We start from the raw sequence: 17,617 nt of genomic DNA on the forward strand, positions 1-17,617 counted from the left end.
CTAACCACTCGGCCACTGTGGCTCCAATAGAAAAGAACAGTACCCTGTAAGCTGTAAGACTGTAAGTTAGAGTTTTTTCTCTGGTTACTCCGACTTTTCTCCACCTCCTATTTCTTGATTTGGTTAAGGTCCTGAGTTTTAACAACCAGGCTCATTTTAAGGACATGCCAAATTTTGAAGGTGGAGGTAAAGCCAGAGTACATATGGAGAAAAACCACCTGCAGTACCTTGCGCGCGCTTCAATCGCAAAATGTGTTTTTTAGTTTCAAGCATTTCGCTCGTATGTTGTGCGAACGTGATGGTTCGTCTTATTATACATGTATAGTTGCATTATGCATGTATATTGTAGCATGCAGTGCATTTCAACTTATTAGCTAGTCTGAAATGCGATCATGAGAAAACAGTTCATGAGTAATTGGAAGGACATTAATAGGTATGTGCCTGTGTTTAGGCTCCTCCTACAAGTCATTATCGACCAATGGGATGAGTGGATAACTATGGTCGCACGTGTTGCTGTTTTAGGATTGCGCTTACATCATTAGTTGGTTTGCATTATCATAGATTTAATAATTCAATGCAACAATCAAAACTAATGCATTCATTAATTAATGAGTTGCAATATTATATGGATCGCTTTGTGTATTTCGTCAAGTTCCAGTTTTACGTGCTGGCTTGACTGTGACAAGTCCATAATTTATTGGGGAGTAGGTGTCAGGGCTAGTCCCCCTGCAGAGTTTCAACCACCGTATCTAATTTTAAGGCCATTAGACTGCACGTTTGGTGTGGTGGGGTAACCCGATGGCTATTATGAGCTACCGTTATCTTATCTCGGTTGTTAAAGATTCAATAGCAGCCGATTAGCCGACATAATAAACTCGAGACTGTGGTCAGTCGCGGGTTAATGTATTAATTATGCTCTCGTTGTTTTGAGTCTTCTATCATTACGTTTATTTTGGCTTTCTTTCCGTAACTGTTTTATATTCATTTATTTGTTTGTTTTTAAATATTATTTTGTATGATCAAATCATGGTTGTCAATTTTAATGATGGCTCTCTGTCAAGAGTCTTCGTATACCGTTCGTGTTTTCGTCATTTTCTTTTTGTTCATATTGTTTAATTATCACGAGATCGTTGATGATGTCAGATATTCTGAAAGATTTTTGTTCTTTCTGTATGATACCATAGGCGGCTTTGGAAATATTTCTGAGCATTCAGTGCTTTGAGTAATCAAATGCCAGTGTTTCGTAATGATACGTCTGATTTTTCGACTATCTGGATTATATTTCGTTATCATCACCAGAGGCACATTCATATGTCTATCTGTATGGTTGCTGTCGAGAAGTTTTTTGCCGACAGGTAGATAAACTGGTATTGATAGAGGTTTCTATCTCTTTGATTGAGTAGCCTCTTTTACGCAGTCTTTGTTTAAATTTATTGAGGTTGGTCTCCCAAAATTTTTTGGATCAGATGTGTTTCTCATATGGCGTATACATTCGCCCCTTTATAAGTCCTTTAAATACAAAACCTGGATGAGCGCTTGACACGTTGAAAGGTATTGAAAAGTCTCAGTAGGTTTAATGTGCATTTGGATATCAAGGATATTGGAAGCCCTGAATCTATTTCCTTTGTAGACTTTGGTGTCTAGGAATATCATCTCTGTTTCTGAAGTATTATACGTGAATTTGAGGTATTCATGCTCGGCATTAGCGATTTCGAAAAATAGCTTTAATTTTGTTCATGAGAGCAAGCGAATACCATGAATCCATCGTCTCTGTATCGGTAATGTAGGAGTATGCTATTCGATATGGATATCTTTCTATAATGCATTTCAAGATTTCATACATTCGGAGGTCGCATATTTCGGGACTTGGTACAGCCCCCCATTGCAGCGCCTATGACCTGTTTGTAGTAATTGTTTGCCGAATTGGAACTCATTGTTTTCCAATAATATTTTGAGAAGATAAGTAATGTCTTCCCTTGGCGGCATTGGTAGAGTATGCGTTTTGTGTTCACTTGGGATAGCTCTCTCTACTGCTTCGAGGAGTTCTCCGAAAGTCATATTCGTGTACATACTTGTTACGTCATATGAGACTAACATTGTCTTTGGTGGAAGTGTTTTTCCTTCAATTTTATTGATAAAGTCTTTAGTGTCTTTCAAGTATGTTTCTTGTTTCTGTACTAGTGGAACAAGAAAGTTGTCGATAAATCTACCGATTTTCATAGTTGGCGAGTTGCATTGTGATATGATTGGGCGACTCGGTATCAAATGATGATTCAGTAGGGTTTACGGCCTACATATTTATCAAAATCATCCTGTTGGAGTTTATGTATTTTCGTAAAAGGTACAACTTTCCGGGTCCAGTTCGTTTCATGTCTACCAAATATTTGTATGTGGTACTATCTTATGGACCCGTCATTGTACATTGTGTTAATTTTCTCAATGATTTTTTCTATAATATGTTCTGTAGAGTGATTCTCAATCGGAACATAGTGTTTTACTCATTTGTAATTGTCTGAGTCCTTCCTCCATGTAATTTTCTTTGTTCATTATGACAATTCATATTTGATTTATCTGCCTTTTAATGACAATGTTTTTATTCATTGATAGGCTAATTAAGGCCATCCTGTCTGTTTTTGACATATTGTGGACATTGTTTGCCTTTTTGTAAGTTTGCTTATCTCCATTTGTGTGGCAAATATGTAGTTTTCAATTGCATTGTTCCCACAGTATACTTTGGATCAAAGTTTCGTATTTTGGTAGAATGGATGAATTTGTTTATCAGAACTAAAATTGCCGAACAGGTATCGGCACCGCATTTTGCGCGCAAGTTCTTTGAAGTCAATTAGAAGTGCGTTTGTTGATTTTACACTTTTTGGCAAGGGCTGAATTGAAGCCCGCGGCCTAATAATATGACTTCATTGTCAATAACTTATGGTCAGAGAAGTTTTTTATGTATTTTCTGGCTTCTGTATATTTGAATTGAGAAGCTCTCTCCCTACGGGATTTTCTAGATTTAGACCTTCTTTGTTTGGACTTTCTGCGCTTTCGCGTCTTATCTAGTCGCCGGTTAGCCATTATTGGCCTCACATGCATGGACAACATCACCACACGACCACTGCCTGAGACTTCTACCTTATTAATCCTGTACTTAAATTATAGGTGTTAAACAGTTTTAATCCAAACCTTAATAACATTATTTATTTTTTTATTATTTTAAAAGGAATGACACAAATGAGGATGAAGAAGTGTAAAAACATTTGAGGAACTTCTCGAAGGGAAAGAACTGCTAACAAGAGACTTCTTCGTTGTCCCAGAGGAGAAATTTACCCCGAAAGAAGAAGATGGCGAAATCAAGGAAGACGTGATAACTGACAAAGATTCGGATTTTGTAAAAGAAAATTATGTTAAGGAGGAAAAATCAGAACAAATCCCTGAAAAAGAAACGAGTGAAACAAAAGATCCAGAGACAGAAAGCAACACTGCTATAAACAGAGGCCGAGTAGAGGCTGTGAAAGCCTTGGAAAAGAAACTTATAGGACTATATTTCTCAGCCGGTTGGTGTCCCCCTTGTCGTCAATTCACACCATTACTAAAGGATTTTCATGAGGAAACACAGCGGCGTAATGCACCCTTTGAGGTGGTGTTTTATTAGCTGCGACAAAAAGGAAGACGATATGATGACTTACTACAGAGAAAGTCATGGCGAATGGCTGGTCATCCCATTTGGAGACCAACTTCAAGAGTGAGTTGATTTTTCTATATTAAAAAACTGGTATAGTGAAAAACCCATTCATGAAAACCTTTAAAGAAATATTTTCTATCAATAAAACTAATTTACTGTATTTGACACAGTAGTTGCCCCTGTCCCTATAAACATGCCACCCTACCCCTGTTTTGATACCTCTGAAGGTTCACTAACCTTCAATTTTAAAACATCAGTAGTAACTTGTTCTATTTTTTCAAAGAATCTGTCATTTTGAGAGAACAGTGATCATTTAGAATATTCTTAGCATAAATCTCTTTAGCTATCAAGGGTCCAGCTTCATCAATATTTCTTAGTCAAGGAAACCTCAAAATTTATCAATAGGAAAACATTTCAAAAGTTATGAAAATAGGACACCTGTAACTTACCTTCTGTAATGCTGTCCTTCAAAGATTTTCAATTTAAAGACTCTACTTAATGTCCACTTATGAACTTTTAGCAATTAAGATCTGAAGTACCGGTAATTTGAAGACTGACTATTACACATGCTATTCTACAATTGTGTTAATGAAATTACAGCGAAACCTGTCTAATCCAACACTTACTTTTCCGAATACAGTTAAATCAGACAATGTATCATATTACCATAAACAACAATAATCAACAATACCTGACTTTTTTGACACCCTGTCTAATCCAGCAAAAAAAGTTGATCTCCCATGTGTTGGATTAGGAAGGTTTCACTGTAATATAAATTAATCAGATTAATATCACAATATATTTTATGCTGTTGATATTTTTATAGTGATCTGAAGACGAGGTTCAATATTACAGCCGTGCCAAAATTGATAATTGTTAACAGTGCTGGTGATGTGATCACTCTGAAAGGTCGTAAGGAAATACAGGACAAGGGCATCGTCTGTTTTAGAACGTGGCAGGAAATCGCTACATTTAGGGAGAATCGATCAAAAAGCCAAGCATCAGCAGTGTTAACTACAGACACTAAAGACGAAGAGGGAGATCAATCTATACCAACATGATGTCATGCCATCTGTATTGTAACTACACAAGAAATCATTTTGATTTTTTGAACATATTGCCATTTCAGTGTATATGGTATCACTGTTCTTATAATTTGGCATTTTTAATTGACAGGTCATTTTTTGAGTGTGAACAGTGATATCTACAGGTCTACCGGTGTTTGTTTTTTTTAACAACATTAGTGTTTTTTACTTTAAACAGTATTTGAATTTTTGTGGCTACATGAGAAGATATACCGGTAGTTTAATTATGTATCTTTTATTGATGAACCTAAATTTAAAGACATTTGATGAGTAGATGAAATATTCCTTGTTTGGTGTTTTCATTGTTACAAAAATGGAAGTACAGTGCCACAAGCTAACCATGAATATTGCTACTGATTTGATAATCTTAAAAAACCTGTTAGAACAGGAAAAATACATATGATTCCTGTCAAGTGTCCCAACCAGTAATGATTAAAATACATATTTAATAAAAGCTGGGTCTCTGGTGTAAAAAAACTATTGCTCAACCGACTGAGCCAAAGAAGCATGCTCGATTGCCTTGACCTACATTTAGATCTTTGACCTACAGTAAATTTATCAAATAAAATAAAAAATATATATAATTCCTGTTGAGTGCCCTGAAATGTGGGTCTCCGATTGGAAAATTAAGATTTTTCGAAATCTCAACCTGAGACTTTCAAACTGCTTTCCGTGGGTAATTTAGTTGGATGCAAATGTGGAAGAATAGGGGAAAATACACATGATTCCTTTCAGTAACCCCACCAGGAATCAAACCTGAGTCCCAAGTGTGAACATCTAAAGATTTGAAGAAGCATGCAGATTGCTCCATCAGCTGAGTGACAGAGACAGTATTTAACATTATGTACAAGCCACACTGACACGCTCCTTTTACATGATGATGAAAGCTCCAAAGATTACAGTGACCCTTATATACATGTATATATGTATTTATTGACCTTGGGGCCAGTACATGACCTTACCTTGACTGAACTTGATTATCTCCCCTTTTTGCTATTATAGAGAAAATGTAATGATGATAATTGTATTATCGGTTTTATACTTTAGGTGAGCATATTTGTTATGATGAAAGGCTGTTAACAAAACAATTTTCTGGCAAGCAGAACAATTAGGTTTATATTATGTTTTATTTTGGATGTGTATAATATTGGTAGTTCCTTGTGAAGTCTTATCTGTAAGGAATATATAGATGTTTATGATACCTTTACAAGTGTAACATTAAATAAGAGAAGAGTTTTTGCTAGAGACTTATTTAATTAGTGGGTTTTTTGTATATTTATATAAATTTTGTATACAAATTTTTACTTTGCATGGAGATTTTGTTAATTAAAATAACAATGTTTTCAAGACTATCTATATTTTGTTGTCCATTATTTTCATGTAAGGTCACATGTCTAAAATGTTAGAAAAATTTCTTTCTGAATTAACAAGAGGCCCAGGAATCAAATTTAGGTATCCAGTGATATCTTAGTACTGCTCTATACCAACTGACCCAAGCATGCTCCATCAGCTGACTTACTAACACTGTAGTGAACACTATGTACATTATGTAGAAGCCACACTTATTTTAAGACAAAACAACCTTTTAAGGGAAAAGAAGAACAAATAGATCATTTCTAAATATTTGCAGTTATTCTATTTATCATTCACGCTGTGTAATATCTATAATGTATCCTTGTACACGAATGAGATAATTTATTCTTATTTTGACATCATAAAGATGTAAGCACATTTTAATTGATGTCTTCTATGTTAACGATCAAGACTCAAGGTGTTTGTTTAAAAAAGTGGCCTTGACCTTCATGTAAGGTCACAGGGGTCAAACAGACATGTCTTTGAACAATAGTCTGAGGACCTGAAATGAGCCTGTGGCATGTAGTAATTTTGCTGAAAAAGCTAGTTCAAGTGTATGCTTAAATGATTTTTCAATAACCAAGATTCTTGAAGACAAAAATGTTACGTGTTTAGTGTGTTTGAATGAAGAGCTGCCAAGGTTTTTGTTCTGAGAAATGATATTGACCTTTGTAAAAGTTCATTGTGTAAAATAGAGTAAAATAGTTAAAAGTAAACAATTCCTCTTCCGATCTATGAGGTCCATAATCTGGTGCCTATACTTGAAATGGATGACCTTGAACTTTATTTCATCTGTAGAATCAGATATCAAAATGGCTGACAAACAGACATCTTGGAGTTTTACAAGTAAACATGTATATTTGTAAATGCTAGTTCTCATAGATATTGATGGGATCACCCTAATCTTATCTGTATAGGTTCTTAGTTAGCAGAAATCAATATTGCATTTCTGTTATCTCATTTTGGTCAGATCAGTAAAATCAAAACCCAGGTGGCCAAGAGTTTTACAGCCCCAATATCCGTATCTGTCTGATTTTTTTTTTTTCATGAATTAGAAGAATGTTTAAAAAAATCCTGTTGTAAATCATGCAGAGACAGGACGAAATCGAAGTCAAGATGAGCGATAATGATTTGGAAACTTTTGATAAAAATCAAATAAATATTGAACATCGCTAGGTACGTAAAACAACCGAAGTTAGCCGACATTGTAACGTCGTTGCCTAGAACGTCATGTGACTTCTGTAACTACGTAACACCTGTTCGAACTCTTCCGAGAACTTTGAAGATTTAATTTCGCTGATATTTGTGTCGTACAGTTTTCTGGTTTTTTTTTTACCAAATGTTTAAAGGGACAATTAGGTGAGGCTTATTCTGTTGCATAACCAGAAGCAAAATACGATTTAAATGTTTTGTTCTAATCAAAGTTGCTTTACTCCACTAGTAAGGATCACTGTTCGGTATACAAGACGTCCGAACATTTCACCACTGTGGGCTTCTGGCATATCACAGTAAAATCAACTACCCGGTAATCTCACTTTCATTTAGCAGGAGATAATCTTGCCCTGACACCAGACATCTATCTGTCATAATGTCTAAGTCTGGTGTGAGGGCCAGAGTATCTCGGGCTAACTTTCATTCAACTGGTTTGTTTCCGAAACATGTGCAAATTTAATGTACTCTTAGACTGAATAACCATCAGTCACATGAATTGAAAATGAGGAGAAAATATTCCTTTATAATAAAAAAACCCATGTATCTACAAGTGTTTATCTTCAAAGGTCCATTACCTTTCCCAAACGGTTTTTTAGATTTTTAAAATGGGAATGTAAAAACGAGATTGATAATTTTGTAGAGTCGCCTAAGTTATTAATTTTAACGTCAATACTGCACATATCATCACTTAGTGAACCATATTTGTATAGATTGGTCCCGTATAGTACTTTAGAAATCGACCCTATGGTAATGTTGTTGGACGCCAGATAAAAATAGGGAATCACACCAAGGCAAAATTATTTAACACTTTATTAAACGCAGGTACATATGTAAAACACGTTCACATAAAACAACATTATAACGTCCAAACATAATAATCTAAAATCTCGGTATGTAGTCAGGGTCCCAGATAACCCACTTGGTCTTTGGCTATACGAATGTCACGTTCCCATCCTGCTTTCCACATTGATCACTTCTAAACATAAATCCGCGCCGAAATCACGCCATTTTATTCGGTATCCCTCAAAACCACATACCAATCAATGCTCATCAAAATCCTGGATAGCAGAAGAAGAGGAGGAGAGGGGACTTATCAGGTTTTTTTTTTCGATTGGAGAATAAAGGGGGACTAAAGAGTGTTGTTATAATTGACTCCTTTTTGAAGTAAACCTTATGGGAAGCAGAATGGTAATTGACAAACTCCTTGTGGGTCGAATACTCGTACCCTAGACATTTGGAGGAATCCCTCAATGGAATTATGACAGAATATAACAATGATATAAATCATATGGATATAGTGTTATCAACTTCAGTGATAAACCGAACATCTGTCAATATCACTTAGTCTTGATAGTTCACGACAAGTCTTTGGAAGGATAGATGCGCACAAGATTGGATCGGCGTGACCGAAATTTGGAAATCTTGTGTTTATCCTTGGAATTTTCCCTGTTACCATCGTTCACTAGACTTGGTATACTCTCTGCACTCATCGACATCCGTCTAATACGCCCAAGGTCACTAGGGGCAACAGTTAACTTTGAATTCACGCACCGATTATTTGCTTCCGTACCATTCAAGACAGGACCATCGGTTAGGGAGGAACTATTGAACGTTATCGAAGGTTTCGAGTTTTCTTCACCAACATTAACGTTTGCATTGTTGCAGTTGGTGTTCTCTCCTGGTATGTTGGGGTGCCAGCCAGTCCGCATACCAATATTGGACTGTTGAGAGCCGTTCTGCATCTTGTTGAAGTACTGGAATGGAGGAACGTCTGGGTTGAGAAAGTGTTGCTGAGGCTGGAGAGGATGGAGCGGCGGATGTGGATGATGCAGATGCTGCGCCTGTTGCTGGGGACGGAACTGTTGTTGACCATGAAGATTATTTTGAGGCTGATGTTGATGTTGCTGGTGGTGATGTTGTTGCTGTTGTAGCTGGTGTTGCGTGACAAGTTGATGTTGGTGGAGGTTCTGGACTTGTGGCTGAGAGAATCTACTGCCTATGGCCTGCTGTGTCTGCTGGTAGCCCTGTTCTGCAGGAAACCTGTACTGTTGCTGTATAGATAGGGCATGCTGCTGCTGGTGGACTTCCGAACGATAGACAGCGTGATCTCGATTACGGGTTATGTGAAACACTTCGGTGAAGCCCGGAGGTGGATTCCTTGTCGTGTTAAACCCTTGGTACTGATGATAGCTGATGTGCTGGAACTGATGGACATCAGTAAAAGGCTTGGTGTGTGTTAGAGGTTGTGGTGGATTGCATGGTACGTCACGTCTTGTGGGTTGTTGTAGGCAATTTGCCATCAACAAAGCCGCCGCTGCTTGAGTTGGCTGCACGTGTACCTTATTCATGGTAGCTGCTGGCTGGTTGCATGTTCGCAGGTTGTTTAAAGTCGGACGGAACTCCATCGGTTTCTGCGTAAAATCTGTTCTGAGGCCAGCATGATGAGTTTGGAACGTTCCTGTTGGTACGTGCCCCGTAGGATGCTGTGCTTGTGGCCAGTTGAGATGTCCCTGCAACGGAAAGCACTTTTAGCATTTGGATATCGTTTTCTTCTTTACTATCAAAGAATTCTTAAATTAGCTGGATCACGAAAAAACAAGTAATGCTTGGGCAACCGCCATATTATCACAGTTGCTGGTTTTTCTTGCTTATTATAACAATGTTAATGTGGTATCTTACCTGGCCCCCCTGCTGTAGTGGGATTCCTGGCGGGGGACGAGTCGTGTGGGTGGGTTGTCGACGTCTTCACTTCTATCACGTGATCACTCCATTGGTCTGTTAAGCCTAGAGCCTTGTTGAAACCGGGATAAAATGAGGCACGCTCGGCCGGAGCTGTGACTTGGCTACTATCGTATCTACAGAATATTCGGCGTGCGATAGGTCCTCGAGTGAAGTTTTGGGGATGTCACATCCGGCAATTATTTTCTCCATGTCCTGTTTAAATTCCTGGATCTTTGCTTCTGCCGTAGAAACATGCACTGGTATACCTTCAGTGGCTGTTTGCTGAGAGTCATCACGGCAAGGATTACAGGGTGTCTTGTTTGTCCCTTGTTCCGTCCTCCCGACCATGGATACTTCCGGTTCGCTGGCTTGGTGGCGAGGCTGGATTGATTGTATCCTCGACGTCTCATCTTCTGTCCGCGAGTCTCTTTAAAAATGAGAATTACTTAAATGTTTTAAAAGCATACATGTAAATTTCAGCGTTAGTCACTATGAAAAGCTTTTGAGCGAAATCTGGGATAAAATATTATTGCACTTGTGGCATATTTATTGTAAGTATCCAAAATCTTAGCTAAAACTCCTATACTGACTTCTGTTGCATATGCTACGCAAAAGGAAGTCATGGAAAATATAGAAAACAGGTTAGATGATATATCGATATTGTCCATAAGCCTATACCCTTTGGTCAAATGTTTTTATAATTAAGGGTTAGTTTTCGGACGGTTTTGATCTTTATTAAACTTTATATTTTTAGTAAGAAGTTGATTTCTTCAATATATCACCTACTCTTTCGGACATTTTGGTTGCGATTGATCAAAATCCGGTTCGACTGCTGTAACTCTGTTCGCCGTGTCCGGATCCCCTGTCGTTGGTTTCCGTTGCGGCGTCCGTCGGATCTGCCATCTTCGTGTGATCTTCTTCGTCCGACTCCTCGGACACAACCAGTTCTATCTCACGAGCGAAATCGTCATAAGTTGACGACTGCTCCGGACTCATCGGTTCATTCCGAGCTAGTTCAACATTCGGCTTTTTCTTACCCTCCAGTCTTTTGTACGAGTATCTGATCTTGTTTTTAGGCGGCGGTTCCTTTCCGAGGCCATCCTTGTCCTTTGTCGGAATATCTCCAGCACCAAATTGGCTCTCGTCCTTTGATTTGTCCGTCTTAGCTGTTACTTGGTCAGATACACGGCCCGTTAAGTCCTCGTCTCCCTCCGTGGTCCGTGGTGTGTCTACCCAAAGATTCCTCACCGACGGGCTGGCAATCTTACTGAACATCAGTTTACAGTCCTCGGATCCATCGTCGGAAACATTTCCATCTATTTCCGGAAACAGTTTGTACCTATTGGGGTCTACAAAAAGGTCAAGGCTGATGGAGGTGCGCAGATCCTGATAGAAGTTACGGCTTGGATTGTAAATTCCATCCATGACGGAATCCGAGTTTTCCAAAGCAAGGAATACGTTTCTGCGTTAGAGGCGTGCCTTGGATAAAGAAGTCGATTCTCCATCTGTCACCGTCAGAAGGTGGCCGAGTCCATTAAAAATACTAAAACATTTGATACATGATTAATCATACGTTTAAATAGTTTGCAACACATGTTAAAGACAGTTATATTCGTTCTTTCATAGTGTAAATGCACTCTCTTTCAACTGACTTAGTACAATTCGTAATGGATACGTTTTGGTTATTTCACTCATATAGAGCGTTCGTAAGAAGCACGTACGTGACCCTTCCACATACAGTAAACATGGATATGTCCGCGAGTGTATAATGTCGTAATTATCCCCAATCTTTGTAGTATGTAGTATGCAATGTAAATTAGCATGAAAATCCCCCTCGCGCGAATGTTCACGTTTACAGTTGATGTCGGTACGGGACATCGTGTAGATATGTGATATTCTATATGTAGGTATTGATATGCTTACAGTCTTGGGTCAAAAGGATTGTTATAGTAAGTTGTACAGGGTTTCTCCAATCGGCCGTACCCCACAGTCCTCAGAGCCTCCCCATAAGCGTTAGTGATCTGCAGGTAAAATCGACAGCACATAATACAAAACAAACACAGTCAAATGTGTAATTGAATTGAACCCACTGATTTGCTAATTTTCTATGTAATCTATAAAGAAGTATCATTGTAGTATGATTGCTTAAACGAAAGCGAGATTTTCTTGTCCTAGTAACGAATTCCAAACACATCTCCTATACTTCAGAGGGACAAAATTACAATCGAATATGTTCAAAGAAGAGCCACAAAAAGAATACCTGCGCTAAAAGATCTCTTTTATGAAGAAAGATTAAAAAGACTAGGACTTCCCACTCTATAACATCGCAAGATGAGAGCGGATATTATCCAAACATTCAAAATTTTGAAAGGAATGGATATCTTGGATATTGACAAACAACAACACCGACCACAACGAACTGGGCACTTTTTTCAGTAACAGAATTGTCAATATTTGGAATTCCTTGCCAGACAGTCAGCTCTACATCTGTGACCTGCTTCAAAACAAATCTAAACAAGGCATGGCATCAGCACCCAATTAAATTCAAACCCTCGTTCACATAGAAATAGTGATAAGCAGTTGAAATTTATATATAGTAAGATAAGTACCATCTCCTTGGAGGATATCACTATATCCAACAATGCAAAAGCATGAAAAGCCTGCAAAATAAGTGAAGAAGTATCCCTACCGTGTTTTTCTTTTTAGCCACGAGAACTGTATATGCATTATATATATATATATTTTATCCATCAACCGGAAGTCAGTTACTAATACGCGTTGTACGCTATACATTAGTTAATGAAAGAACCATTAATACATCTGAACAAGTGGCACTTAAAAACACTTTCAACGATGTATTTTGAGCGAATCTTGAGCGAATAACAAACCTCTTCTATGCTAAAAGAGAACGTTGCTTTTCTCAGATTAACAATATTTTCTCAAAGCACAACACTAACATGCTTTATCAAAGAAACACTAAGAATGCTTTCTTAAAGCAACACTTACAATGCTTTCTGAAAACAACACACTAAAATGCTTTCTCAACGCAACACTCACATGCTTTCTCAAAGCAACACTTACCATGCTTTCTCAAAGCAACACTCACCATGCTTTCTCAAAGCAACACTTACCATGCTTTCTCAAAGCAACACTTACCATGCTTTCTCAAAGCAACACTAATAGTTAATAACATGTAAAGTGATATTTTCTCAATTGTTTAATTATCATTTACAGAGTTTTTTTCCCAGCAAAAAGATATTGGTTTCATCATACCTTGTTTTCGCCTTCCCCGGTACCAGGATAGGCAATACGATGAATACTTTCTGCTGGAAATCCGGAAAGAAATCTGTTGAGAGGAACAAACAAGTACATATCTGTAGAAGCCTCCTTGTTATAATAAAACCTCTTGTCCATTTTACAATGATAATGTATTTCACCAACGTAAATACTTGTGAAATGTGTTTAAGCAAAACAATTCTTGACCTTCAGGTATGGTTACAGTGCTATGGGGCGACTATACCTACCAACAGGCCCAACTGAAACGTGTACTTACCCTTCAATTCTCTTGTTTATCAAACTGTTTTTAACATCTGTAGAGCACAGTCGTGTGTTGTTTTTTCACCATGACCACTATCCAACAAGATGTACATTCTTTAGATGAATGCACCGCCTCTCTAAGCAAAATTGAAGCGTTTGGGACATAGGCAATGTTGATTTCCGTTTTCTCTGTGAAGATGTTTTGCTACCTAAGCACGTGATTCAAGTCAAATGTAAACAATGCTCAGCTGATTGTGAAAGCGGAAATAACGTCATTTACATTGTGACGTCATAATACCTCAATTCTTACGGGAAATTCGTAACGTTAAAAACGCGGTCCAAGGGCATCCAGGATACAATATTCTGTATAGGGCCATAGGCTACTTATCTCATTTTACAAATGTACTTTGTTTATACGTTCTTCTCACAACAGAAGTTGTGTTGAATTTATTGTTAAACTGCTAGAATGATCTTAAAAGTTTATATGACTCTTTCATATGTACATATGTAGGATAGAACTATTCCACCCTCGGGTACAGAATTTTGGGTCAGAACCGAGGCTTGCCGAGGTTTCTGACCCAAAATTCTGTACCCGAGGGTGGAATAGTTCTATCCTACATAATTTACATATGAAAGAGTTATTTTCTCACATTGCTTGTCGAGTTACTTGCACGAAAGGTGAATCAGCCATTTTGTGACAAAATCTTAACTTCTTAAATAATTGATCGATTTTAAAAATAAGAACGCCATTCGAAAGAGCTCATCAAAGTTTGGTTTATATTAATAAATATAAACAAGAAATCTTAGGTGAAACGGTTTGAAATGCAAATTAAACAAATGAAATGGTAAATAAATCCGGCAAATCAATCGAAATAGAAGAAAAATGACGTCAACTATGGCTGATAATACGTCATCTGATTGTTCGGCAATTGTGACGTCACAGCTATGTAAGATAGATTTATCTTACATAGCTGTCTTTCATGGGACAACTCTATCTTATATGGCTAGCTATGTGAGAATAATGTTATCATAAGGTACCCTCGAAAAGGTTCAAAGTTAATGGTTAATTATAGTATCGAATTTTACCCTTTATCGATTGAAAAATTGCATACATAAAGCATGAGAAAGTGGCACAATGCATTTCCAAAAGCTGATTTCGGACATTTTTGGGTCATTTTTGTTTATCGTTTTAGTGACTACAGTTTGAATAGTTGTGTTTATGATGATTGAAAGGATTTTATTAGCCACTAAAACTAGACGGGATATGTTTTGTCTTTGGGAGCTTTCCACTAAAACGGCAATATGTAGATAATGATTTTGTAAGTTCCGCGCATAACTTTAGCATGGTGGCGTAGTGCGATCAACTGTGACCATGGGTCACATGAGGGAAAGTTATGCGCGGAACTTTTTTCAAACACATTCAATGCCGTCCGTTTATGCTGATAATAATAGACTTGATCATTGTTTTCGACCCCACTCGTCAGAGTATATCAGACTTAACATTTATGAATATGTAATCTGTTTGTGTTTACTTGTGTTTTACGTATTGGTTTTTATGTGAAAGTGTTTTGTTCTTTGTGTTTTGACAAAGGGGTGAATTGCCTTGAAAATTACTTCATTGTATGTTCGGTTTTGTGTCCTCTTTGGCCCTCAGACCCTTCAAATTTTCAAACCTTACTTTAGCGATTAAATTGCTGAATTCCAAATATAATACAGAGTACATCTTTATACTAAAAGTATTATAGTGCGTATCCTTTCAGCTGTAGTTGATATGGTCACATTTTTTTTAAAATTATTTTTGTTTTGTTTAGAAACCAAAGAACGCACAAACTTTGTCTATATCTGAAGTACCTACATATTATCAGTATATGTAAATATTAATTTAATTATTGACATCCTTAATATGCTATCTAGATTATAATTATTGAGTTGATGACTTATGCATTATCTTCTCATTTGATCCTGATTTTGATCCTGGCGTCCTCCATTTCCAGGGGATACTTATGATCACTACATCATGTAGGTATCAGTAGACCAATGCACATTGGTATAAGTTGGTGTAAGTGATAATTGTCACCACGTCTTTCATCACTAAACCTAGACAGTTCAGTTATGGCTAGACTGGTCACCATTCTCTAGAATATAAAACAAGAGGCCCAGAGGGCCTGTATCGCTCACCTGGTTTGTAATGCCAAGTAATGTTCTGAATACAGGTTCATTGTTTCTTTTCTGAAGGAATTTTAATATTAACCTCTAAATCCCCTATTGGGCCCCACCCCTCCTGCGCCCAGGGGGCCAGAGCCAAAATTTATACAAGTTCTGTTTTCCCCAAGGATGGTTGTGGCCAAATTTGGTTACAATCCATGCAGAACTCTAGGACAAGTAGCGATTTATAGAATTTGCCTCTATTTCCCCTATTGGGCCCCCCTCCTCCTGCCCCCGGAGGGTCAGATCCAAAATTTATACAAGTTCTGTTCCCCCTCCCCCAAGGATGTTTGTGGCCAAATTTGGTTACATTCCATGCAGAACTCTATGACTAGTAGCGATTTAAAGGATTTACCTCTATTTCCCCTTTTGGGCCCCGCCCCTCCTGCCCCCGGGGGTCAGAGCCAAAATTTATACAAGTTCTGTTCCCCTTCCCCCAAGGATGTTTGTGGCCAAATTTGGTTACATTCCATTCAAAACTCTATGACTAGTAGCGATTTAAAGGATTTACCTCTATTTACCCTATTGGGCCCCGCCCCTCCTGCCCCCGGGGAGTCAGAGCCAAAATTTATACAAGTTCTGTTCCCCTTCCCCCGAGGATGTTTGTGGCCAAATTTGGTTACATTCCATTCAGAACTCTACGACTAGTAGCGATTTAAAGGATTTACCTCTATTTCCCCTATTGGGCCCCGCCCCTCCTGCCCCCCGGGGACCAGAGCCAAAAGTTATACAAGTTCTGTTCCCCTTCCCCCGAGGATGTGTTTGTGGCCAAATTTGGTTACATTCCATTCAGAACTCTACGACTAGTAGCGATTTAAAGGATTTACCTCTATTTCCCCTATTTGGCCCCGCCCCTCCTGCCCCCGGGGGGGTCAGAGCCAAAATTTATACAAGTTCTGTTTCCCTTCCCCCAAGGATGTTTGTGGCCAAATTTGGTTACATTCCATTCAAAACTCTATGACTAGTAGCGATTTAAAGGATTTACCTCTATTTCCCCTATTGGGCCCCGCCCCTCCTGCCCCCGGGGGGTCAGAGCCAAAATTTATACAAGTTCTGTTCCCCCTCCCCCAAGGATGTTTGTGGCCAAATTTGGTTACAATCCATGTAGAACTCTATGACTAGTAGCGATTTAAAGGAAATGTTGACGGACAGACGGACGACGGACGGACGGAGGACGGAGGGACGGACGGACGACGACGGACGACGGACGCTGCGCCATGACATAAGCTCACCGGCCCTTCGGGCCAGGTGAGCTAAAAAAACCATCACTTCAGTTTGGCTTGAATACTTTTGTCTCTCCTTCAAGTCTGATTTTAGGTTTAAAACTAGGACGAGATAATCTAGTATCAGAACTCTGTTTTGAGAGTCTTATCAACAACTTATGTTCTGGAAGCCAGTGTAGGAGGTGGACATAACAACAAAGTACTGAAGAATATGCACTTATTTAACCTTTGACCTTGGGACAATGGCAAGTGATATCATGGTATGCACCACAAGTATCCTCTAAGTTCCATCACCAGATATTGAAATGCCCAGTAAATAACAGTCTGTACAACCAATTCATGTATGTTTTGTACTTTTTGACATTTGACCTTGAGGTCAATGTCATGGGGACCTATCGGGTAATGGCACTTCACTACACCCCAGCTCTAGGCCCAATCAGATCTAAAAGAGTTAATACCTTTGGTTTCACTCTGTCAGAGAATGCTCTAGGCCATTCAGAATAAATTGAGATCAGTTTTGCATAAAAACATCTTCATTCGAAAGGGAGATGTAATATGTAGTATGCAAGTTAAGGTTATTCCGAAAATGATAACAAATA

General features: G+C 38.3%; 2 pseudogenes; one reads left to right on the top strand and one right to left on the bottom strand.

Moving 5' to 3' along the window:
* Positions 1-392: 392 nt before the first annotated feature.
* On the top strand, positions 393-6,101 carry LOC138326516 (nucleoredoxin-like protein 2; annotated as a pseudogene).
* Positions 6,102-8,155: 2,054 nt separating this feature from the next.
* LOC138326517 (uncharacterized) lies at positions 8,156-11,478 on the bottom strand (annotated as a pseudogene).
* Between the last annotated feature and the right edge of the window lie 6,139 nt (positions 11,479-17,617).

Source organism: Argopecten irradians, chromosome 6 (assembly GCF_041381155.1).
Source record: "Argopecten irradians isolate NY chromosome 6, Ai_NY, whole genome shotgun sequence".
Lineage (NCBI taxonomy): Eukaryota > Metazoa > Mollusca > Bivalvia > Pectinida > Pectinidae > Argopecten > Argopecten irradians.